The sequence below is a fragment of the Schistocerca americana genome, chromosome 8, assembly GCF_021461395.2.
Source record: "Schistocerca americana isolate TAMUIC-IGC-003095 chromosome 8, iqSchAmer2.1, whole genome shotgun sequence".
In the NCBI taxonomy this organism is placed as follows: domain Eukaryota; kingdom Metazoa; phylum Arthropoda; class Insecta; order Orthoptera; family Acrididae; genus Schistocerca; species Schistocerca americana.
Window position 1 is genome coordinate 425,140,108 of NC_060126.1, and position 7,684 is coordinate 425,147,791.

Consider the following 7,684-nt stretch of genomic DNA (forward strand, 5'->3'; position numbering starts at 1 on the left):
AAATATTTTTTGTGAACTTCCTAATGGAGTAATATTAATGAATGTAGTACCAGAGGTGGGTTTCTATTTTATGCAGAGTCTTTGAAAATTTCTTTCATTTATCTATGATAGTTTCTGATATAATGGGGCATATGTACTGAAAATTTTAGTTTGCGGGAAACTGACTTTAAAGAAGAAATTTGTTACTTACAGTTAATTAAAATTGTCCTGCTGCATATTATGGCCCTTCTATGGCCTGTAGCAGGTCTTCCAGCTGTTTTTCCACCTTCCTGGATGTTTGTCTTGCTTTCTTGGCCATATTAGATGCAGACCTATCTGCGTGGGCTATCCTCATTTTATCGCAATGTTGCAGCCCAGTTATCATGTTTTCACCAGGATTAACTCCTAGTTTTTTCGGACCAAACACTTTCCAATATTACCACAATTGAATGTAATAACAGCATCATGAACTCCCAGTTTCATTGTATACATGCCTACAAATACACTTTTAGGAAGGCGGTTCCAAATTATGCTGTTGAAACATTCATTTGGGTTCTGTGTCTTTCCTTAGAAGGTCAGGATGAGCCAGGTCTCTGAAAATCGGTTTATTTGCTGTAATAATAGCAGCAGGAAGAGAATGCTGGCGAGAATAAGATTCTCCCGTTGCCTGAGCCCTATTGTATTTGCACCACGAATATTCTCCTGGTGGACACAATCCATGACATGGCTTTCATCAGTAGAGGACTTATGGAAGAATATGGCCCAAACATCTCTCCTCATTACCTCCAGATTTTCTTTATTTCTCCTAACTGCCTGCCCATAGTATATGTGCAAGTTTTCTGTTTCAGGTTTAGTTAACCGACCGTCCGGACAACAATTTTACATTTTCTAATTTTTTTCCTCTCATATCAACAGTTAGTTTTCTCAGCCTTTCTCCTAAATGTTTTTGAACATGGCCTACCCATTCTATTTTGCTAGTAATGGCAGCTCCATATTGGTTAGAGTTTACCACATTGTTGTATGAAATATTTGGTGTACTCCATGAACTTCCATATCACCACTAGTTCCTCTAAAATTAGTCACAAAGCTGTGTTCTTTATCTTCATTGACTTTACAACATTTGCAATATGTAGCCATTATCTCCACATCTAACACTTTACCGGTGTCTACACTCGTGGCAGTCATTGCTCCATTCAGAGAAGCATGTCCTCTTTTCTGCCAACTTATATCAAGTGCAACCGCAATATCCTAACATCCATCATTTTCTTCCACTGCTTCCCTAGCAGCCAGTTTCATGCTTTCCTCACTGACCTCACATACAGCTTTCTCTAATGTTGCAGTCAGTTTTTCAAATTTATTTGGTGGTTGATGTAAGTTCATCACTGAACAAAATGTTCTCCCTGTAGCCATACCCTCGCCAATGGATCGTAAGACATAAACTAATCTAGTATTGATTTCATAAGGGCCGCTTGCATCTGGTTTTGAAGAACTCATAAATGAAATCACAGCTGAGCATTTAGTGCAAATTAAATCCAAAGCAATTGCTAGGCCTTTTCTCTCACTGGCACTATCACAAATTTTCACACTATGTGACTGACCACACTGGCTACATTGTACAGATTTAGAAATTACATCTGATGATATTCTCAAATTTATAATAATATTTCTGCATACCATGTCACTTACAGTAAATTCGTTGTAACTCTCTTGGAATGATGAGAACTTCTTTGATGATGCACTTGTTGAAGAATTACAATTACAAAACTTCGTTGACAGACGACATAACCCTTTGTACAGAAAGCTTTCTAAACTTGTTTCCTCTAAATTGTCGTTTCTTGAAAATGCCTTTGCGTTTCGTCATCTTCAATAAACACAACAAAACACACGTAAACAAGCACTGCAAACTAAAGTATAACAACTTATTGGGTTAGCAGAAGAGCCAACACCATGTTACAATTGGAGGCCGAAATGCACGCGTTTTAGCTCATGTGAGGTCTGGAACATGACAAGGAATTAGAATTCAGAAAGCGGACGGAATTAGTTTGATACTTAATTTTAATCCATTAATGATGAACGTCGCTCTTAACGGTACATAATTCACAATATTATCTGTTCAGATTATAGTAACTGAATATGGCGCCTTGCTAGGTCGTAGCAAATGACGTAGCTGAAGGCTATGCTAAACTGTCGTCTCGGCAATTGAGTGTGTATGTAGACAGTGAACCATCGCTAGCAAAGTCGGCTGTACAACTGGGGCGAGTGTTAGGGAGTCTCTTTAGACCTGCCGTGTGGCGGCGCTCGGTCTGCAATCACTGATAGTGGCGACACGCGGGTCCGACGTATACTAACGGACCGCGGCCGATTTGAAGGCTACCACCTAGCAAGTGTGGTGTCTGGCAGTGACACCAAACAACTACTCGCAGTCACACTTGAACAAAACATGCGTGCTTTATAGCGTGTTGTGTACAAACAGCAGAAACAAAAGAATACCGACCATTGCATTCCAAGGATAGCCAACACACTCGGGAGTAAAAAAAAAAAAAAATATCCGTAAGGTGCAATGTAGGGGATATAAAGATCTAAAATATATGCAGAAAAGTTGGTGACAGAAAAGTGGGCGTGGCACATAAACACACATGATAGGAAAATGCTCTTTAAATGCTCGAAAAAAATTTTTCAGCAAAATCCTTTTCAGAGTACTTAAATAAAAACTTAATCTATTGAAATATGATGAAAACCGAAAATAGACTTTTTTCCACCTGAACCATGGGGTGGTCCCCTTAATTTCAGGTACAATCGATTTTCCCATCGTCTTCACGGTTACTGAATGGCATCCTTTGCACCAGCCAGCCTTCACAACACATTTTGTCTATAGAGGATTCGATGTAAAATGTCGTCTACATATTTACCAAGCTGACGTTGCACCATCTGTCTATCACCTGCTCAAATGTTCAAATGTGTGTGAATTCCTAAGGGACCAAACTGCTGAGGTCACTGGTCCCTAGACTTACACACTACTTAAGATAACTTATGCTAAGAACAACACACACACCCATGCTCGAGGGAGGTTTCGAACACACGGCGGGAGGGGCCACGCAATCCGTGACATGGCGCCACAAACCGCACGGCCACTCCGCGCGGCCTATCACGTGTAAACAGAAGCCAACCCTCACAGGACGAGTACCAACGTTAACGGAGTTTTATCCACCACTTTAACGAAGTTTTTATTGACATTTTAACTGTCATGGGTAGTTTACAACGAATAATTGCTCTCGTTTTGACTTTAATGGACAAAATCGGTGTATTTTAGGAGTAGCTTTTATTACTTATATTGACGATCCATAGCCATTGGCCAGTACCGACGCCATGCTGGTGGTAGGGGGCGGGACCAACACTATTTAACCACGGACACCTCAGCCAAAATCAGCAGTCTCTCTAAAGCTGCCTGCTCAGCCAGCCCAGGTTCTGTCACACGGTGGCTGTTCCATTCATAATAATTATATTTACTAACTATTTCGCTTTATTAACATAGTGACTTGCAACCTATTACCTGGTTCACTACTCTGCTGGCAGAGTACAAAGGTCTAAAGATGATCTAAGTACAATAGACCGAAAACCATCACCAGTTTAAAATATTTATGCGATCAAGACTGGTTGTATGATTGGTATATGTATGTGTTGACCTAAATTCGTCCTGTGTGCACGGTGAACCGAACTCCAACGGCATACTTTGAGATGTGGTAGTATGGAAAAAAATAAGGTCTCTAGTAAACGTGGGCTGTAAAATGCAGTAACTTTGGAGCTATTACCACTTGTTTATCTCCGATACCGTCGAGTATATCTCTTCTTCTGCAAACTCTTTTTGCTTTCCACGAGCAACGACGCGGTTAAAAAATGTACGTCCTATAGAAATGTCCACTCACGTTTCGGTGATTTCTTCTTGTCCAGTCAGTTCCACATGCCTGATCTGTTAGATATTGAACAATGTTCGTCGGCTAGTGAAAACTCTAAAGGAAAGTGGCCGCTCCACACTATTATAGACGTTGAATCAAATGTTTTCTAGTATCAGGTTAGCTGAGCTATTAAAGGATACACAGTTTGTTACTGAAAACTTCCCACTCTCGCTGGCGTAGCCACTTGTAACAGGCAGCTTTTGGTAAGTAGCCAAACCTTTTATCGGAAAGATTACAAAACGGGTTGTCTGTGACCGAATGCTCGCTCAAATATTACTCAGATTGACCACTGCGGAAGTTCACTTCTCGGCTACGACTTAATTCTAAAGTCACAGTTTGCGCATAAAAATTGGAATTTCGTGTGTCCGTCTTTTTCACACGTTTGTGCGCACTTTGCGACACTCCACTGTCAAGTTTAATTCGTATTTCTGCAAACTTATTCACCTTCTCAGAGGTTGTTATACATGCGTCCGTATACATGACAGTACCTAAGCTCCGAACAGACGTCGGGTTTAGAAAGCAATTCTCTTAGTCCATAAAATACGTTGGAACGCACTGTCCTCTGATTTGCTGGTACACATTGTAGTCAATCCCGCGTCTTTTACATCTGAGCAATCCTAAACAAATAGCTTTCTTAAGCAATATATTAAAAGAACAAATTTAGGAAAGCTATAATAATCAATATAACTCCCTCTTTAAATAACAGTAATAACAGAGTTATCGTAAAATGTTTCTTGTTTCCCCAGTCTCATAAACTGGCTATTTGCTCTCTGTGCACAAGTTCTCACGTTAACGTATACTCAGTTAGTTTACGTAACAACATTAGTTATTAAATACTTCTCATTCACACCATCATGCACGCTAATAATTAAACGTCTTAAATAATCAATAATCAATAATAATGTGTCGTAAACACGTGCTCTAAAATGTATACCTTAAGAGCTATGAGCACTCGTTCAGTAAAAGAGATGTGGTTCATAGTAGACAAGTGGTGGTGGTGGTGGGTAGTGTTTAACGTCCCGTCGACAACGAGGTCATTAGAGACGGAGCACAAGCTCGGGTTAGGAAAGGATTGGAAAGGAAATCGGCCGTGCCCTTTCAAAGGAACCATCCCGGCATTTGCCTGAAACGATTTAGGGAAATCACGGAAAACCTAAATCAGGATGGCCAGAGACGGGATTGAACCGTCGTCCTCTCGAATGCGAGTCCAGTGTGCTAACCACTGCGCCACCTCGCTCGGTGTGTAGACAAGTGCCCATCGCTCGTAAGGTATACATTTTGGAGCACGTGTTTACTGGACTTTTTCTCTTATTTCGGCGAATAGTAGCACCCCTCAAAATATGGAAAAAAAAGATCTTTCACTAGAAGAGACGTGTCTGGTAGTAGCGAAGGCGAACAAGTGTTCCTATCTCTCACGATACGCATTTTAGACAGCACATTTATGAGACTATTTTCCTTGTTTTGGTCCATAATATCACAATGATAAGTTTATCGGTGGAGTTGTGTTTTAGCCTGTACAATGTCAATGTCTAAAAATGTTAATTAAGTAATGATTTAAATTACCAGTGTATCATAACCAGTGAAGTGGGTTTGTTTTATTTTTCGACCCCAGTCACCACTACTGATACTTCATTTCGACTTTGCTAGCTGTCGTTACAAAGGTCCTTATTCATACACTTAAGTCCATGACCCGCACATATGTTAAGAATTACGAAGAAGTACAGTGACAATAATTATTACATGTTTCAAAATAAACTAATGAAAAATAACAGAGAATATATGTTCACTCGAGATCCTCATACATTGGGAATACCGACACTATAATGGAAGAATGTACTATTACCCATTTTAGGTACATACACTCCTGGAAATTGAAATAAGAACACCGTGAATTCATTGTCCCAGGAAGGGGAAACTTTATTGACACATTCCTGGGGTCAGATACATCACATGATCACACTGACAGAACCACAGGCACATAGACACAGGCAACAGAGCATGCACAATGTCGGCACTAGTACAGTGTATATCCACCTTTCGCAGCAATGCAGGCTGCTATTCTCCCATGGAGACGATCGTAGAGATGCTGGATGTAGTCCTGTGGAACGGCTTGCCATGCCATTTCCACCTGGCGCCTCAGTTGGACCAGCGTTCGTGCTGGACGTGCAGACCGCGTGAGACGACGCTTCATCCAGTCCCAAACATGCTCAATGGGGGACAGATCCGGAGATCTTGCTGGCCAGGGTAGTTGACTTACACCTTCTAGAGCACGTTGGGTGGCACGGGATACATGCGGACGTGCATTGTCCTGTTGGAACAGCAAGTTCCCTTGCCGGTCTAGGAATGGTAGAACGATGGGTTCGATGACGGTTTGGATGTACCGTGCACTATTCAGTGTCCCCTCGACGATCACCAGTGGTGTACGGCCAGTGTAGGAGATCGCTTCCCACACCATGATGCCGGGTGTTGGCCCTGTGTGCCTCGGTCGTATGCAGTCCTGATTCTGGCGCTCACCTGCACGGCGCCAAACACGCATACGACCATCATTGGCACCAAGGCAGAAGCGACTCTCATCGCTGAAGACGACACGTGTCCATTCGTCCCTCCATTCACGCCTGTCGCGACACCACTGGAGGCGGGCTGCACGATCTTGGGGCGTGAGCGGAAGACGGCCTAACGGTGTGCGGGACCGTAGCCCAGCTTCATGGAGACGGTTGCGAATGGTCCTCGCCGATACCCCAGGAGCAACAGTGTCCCTAATTTGCTGGGAAGTGGCGGTGCGGTCCCCTACGGCACTGCGTACGATCCTACGGTCTTGGCGTGCATCCGTGCGTCGCTGCGGTCCGGTCCCAGGTCGACGGGCACGTGCACCTTCCGCCGACCACTGGCGACAATATCGATGTACTGTGGAGACCTCACGCCCCACGTGTTGAGCACTTCGGCGGTACGTCCACCCGGCCTCCCGCATGCCCACTATACGCCCTCGATCAAAGTCCGTCAACTGCACATACGGTTCACGTCCACGCTGTCGCGGCATGCTACCAGTGTTAAAGACTGCGATGGAGCTCCGTATGCCACGGCAAACTGGCTGACACTGACGGCGGCGGTGCACAAATGCTGCGCAGCTAGCGCCATTCGACGGCCAACACCGCGGTTCCTGGTGTGTCCGCTGTGCCGTGCGTGTGATCATTGCTTGTACAGCCATCTCGCAGTGTCCGGAGCAAGTATGGTGGGTCTGACACACCGGGGTCAATGTGTCCTTTTTTCCATTTCCAGGAGTGTATATTCAAAACCCAACTTCCTGAACATATGCGTGTAGCTAAGCATAATTTAATCAAAACCACTGCAGTATGCTGGATTTAGAATCGTTAGAGAAAATTCTTATATGTATTGTACTCGACCATGTCGACGTCAGCGGATGCTATCCGCAGTTCCTACTCCGTGCGATCGTCTCCACACGCCGCAACTGGCGCATGGTCCGAAGACGATCCGCGTTGGGTCGAAATCGGTCACCACTTGCGAATAAAGGTGTGTTTTTATGTTACCAAGGCTCCTCTATACAACATTTTATTGCTAGTTAATTGCGATCGCTGCTGTTACAAATATGTTTACAAAGATTATTAGTTGTGGTTGTTTTACAGAAAAGAAGAAAATGGATTTTGAAAGGTGAGGCGTAGGAGATTGCTTGAACAACCAATGAGGAGGTACCCGATTACTTTAGAGAGGAAAGAGATTTATGACACAGATTTGAC

The 7,684-nt window shown here is 43.3% G+C and overlaps 1 non-coding gene across 1 annotated transcript; it reads right to left on the reverse strand.

Annotated features, from left to right (window-relative positions):
• Positions 1-5,096: 5,096 nt before the first annotated feature.
• Positions 5,097-5,169, reverse strand: Trnaa-cgc. Its single transcript has one exon. It is a non-coding gene; the product is annotated as a tRNA-Ala (tRNA).
• Between the last annotated feature and the right edge of the window lie 2,515 nt (positions 5,170-7,684).